Genomic DNA, 3,109 nt, shown 5'->3' on the forward strand with positions numbered 1-3,109 from the left:
TTTTGTTACGTTACAGTCTTATTTTAAAATTGATTAAATAAATAAATATCCCCAGCAATGTGCAGACAATACCCCATAATGACATAGCGAAATCAGGTTTTTAGAAACATTTATTGAATGTATTAAAAATGAAATGCCTTATTTACATAAGTATTCAGACCCTTTGCTATGAGACTCAAAATTGAGCTCAGGTGCATCTTGTTTCCATTGATCATCCTTGAGAAATTTCTACAACTTGATTGGAAACCACATGTGGTAGCGTCAATTAATTGATCATGAATTGGAAACACACACACCTGTCTATATAAGGTCCCACAGTTGTCAGAGCAAAAACCAAGCCATGAGGTTGAAGGAATTGTCCGTAGAGCTCCGAGACAGGATTGTGTCGAGGCACAGATCTTGGGAAGGGTACCAAAACATTTCTGAAGCATTGAAGGTCCCCAAGAACACAGTGGCCTCTATCGTTCTTAAATGCAAGAAGTTTGGAAGCCTATTCCTAGAGTGGACGCCCAGCCAAACTGTGCAATCGGGGGCGAAGGGTCTTGTCAGGGAGGTGACCAAGAAGCCGATGGTCACTCTGAGAGAGCTCTAGAGTTCCTCTGTGGAGATGGGAGAACGTTCCAGAAGGACAACAATCTCTGCAGCACTCCACCAATCAGGCCTTTATGGTAAAGTGGCCAGACGGAAGCCAGTTCTCAGTAAAAGTCACATGACAGCCCACTTGGAGTTTGCCAAAAGGCACCTAAAGACTCTCAGACCATGAGAAACAACATTCTCTGGTCTGATGAAACCAAGATGCAACTCTTTGGCCTGAATGCCTAACGTCATGTCTGGAGGAAACATGGCACCATCCATACGGTGAAGCATGGTGGTGGCAGCATCATGCTTCGGGGGTGTTTTTCAGCGGCAGAGACTGGGAGACTAGTCAGGAGAGAGAGATCCTTGAGGAAAACCTGCTCCAGAGTGCTCAGGACCTCTGCCTAGGGCAAAGGTTCACCTTCCAACAGGACACCCTAAGCACACAGCCCAAGACAACGCAGGAGTGGCTTTGGGACAAGTTTTTGAATGTCTGATCAAACATCTCTGGTAGAAACAAGTCTCTGAATGGGCTCTCTATGGTCAGGGTGTGACAGTATCGATGGCCATGGCCACAGGGAAATTCAAGCCCTGACCCACCCAACCCATTAAAGGAACTGATCTTAACTTGTTTTGGACATCTTTTCAGTAATTTCCTATTACTGAAAAGAGTTTCTGGACATCAGAACAGCGATCATTCAACTACATTTGGAGGAAGAATTCTACTTCAAGGACTCAGCCCAAGGCAGGACATACTGCTCACCTGGGACCAGGCCCTAATCCCTGACACTTGGGAGGAAAAGACGGCAATATAGAGGCCGACGTGGGGGAACCCTGATGAAACTACGGTAAAGAGTAAATAAACCGCCTCTACCCTCTATTCTAATGGCGAATGTACAATCATTGGAGAACAAACTAGACAAGCTCCTTTCGAGACTATCCTATCAACGGGACTTGAAGAACTGTATCCGATACTTTACAGAGTTGTGGCTGAACGAGGACATGGTTAATATAAATCTAGCTGGTTTTTCATTGTATCAGCAGGTCAGAACGGCAGCATATCGTAAACTCAAGGTCAGGGGTGTGTGTCTCCTAACAACAGCTGGTGCGCGATCTCTAATATTTTAGGAAGTCTCGAGGTGCTGCTCCCCTGAATTAGAAAGCCTCATGATAAGCTATAGACCATACTATTTACCAAGAGAGTTTTCCTCTATTTTTTGGAGCAGTCAATTTATGATTGGGAGTGTCACGACTTCCGCTGAAGTTGGCTCCTTTCCTTGTTCGGGCGGCATTCGGCGATCGACGTCACCGGCTTTCTAGCCATCGCCGCTCCATTTTTCATATGTCCATTTGTTTTGTCTTGTTCCATACACACCTGGTTTTCATTCCCCAATCATCTACATGTATTTAGTCCTCTGTTCCCCATCATGTCTTTGTGTGTAATTGTTAATGGTTAATGGTGTATGTTCACGCGTGATACTTTTATAGTTTATGTTCCGTGTTTTTGGGCACTTATGTCATTTTTTGTGCCTATTGTTAAACGGAATAAAAGTGTGCCTGTTTACTCTGTTCTCCTGCACCTGACTTCGCCTCCCTTACACAGCGTTAACAGGGAGTCACATTTGGCCGCGCACAATTGGCCCAGCGTCGTCCGGGTTTGGCCGGTGTAGCCCGTCATTGTAAATAAGAATTTGTTCTTAACTGACCTAGTTAAAAAAGGTTAAATCATATTTTTTTTAAACAATTTACCACCGCAAACCAATACTGGCACTAAGACCGCACTCAACGAACATAAGCCAATAAGAAAATGCTCATCTAGAGGCATCGCTCCTAGTGGCCGGTGATTTTAATGCAGGAAAACTGAAATCCATTTTACCAAATTTCTACCAGCATGTCACCTGTGCAACTAGAGGGGGAAAAAAACTCTAGATCACCTTTACTCCACACACAGAGACACATAACTCTATCCTCCTGATTCCTGCTTTCAAACAAAAACTCAAACAGGTAGTACCAGTGACACACTCAATTCGGAAGGGGTCCGATGAAGCGGATGCTAAGCTACAGGACTGTTTTGCTATCACAGACTGGAACATGTTCCGGGATTCATCCAATTGAGGAGTTTACCATCTCAGTCACAGGCTTCAATAAAAAGTGCATCAACAACATTGTAAATACAGTGCATTCGGAAAGTATTCAGACCCCTTGACTTTTTCCACATTTTGTTATGTTACAGCTTTATTCTAAAATGGATTAAATTGTTTTTTCACCGTCATCAATCTACACACAATACCCAAAGCAAAAACAGGTTTTTATATATTTTTTTGGCTAATTTATAATAAAACAAAAAAACGGAAATATCACATTTACATAAGTATTCAGACCCTTTACTCAGTACTTTGTTGAAGCAAATTTGGCAGCGATTACATACTTGAGTCTTCTTGGGTATGACGCTTGAGTCTTGGGTATGAGCTTGGTACACCTGTATTTGGGGAGTTTCCGCCATTTTTCTCTGCAAATCCTCTCAAGCTCTGTC

The sequence above is a fragment of the Salmo salar genome, chromosome ssa14, assembly GCF_905237065.1.
Source record: "Salmo salar chromosome ssa14, Ssal_v3.1, whole genome shotgun sequence".
In the NCBI taxonomy this organism is placed as follows: domain Eukaryota; kingdom Metazoa; phylum Chordata; class Actinopteri; order Salmoniformes; family Salmonidae; genus Salmo; species Salmo salar.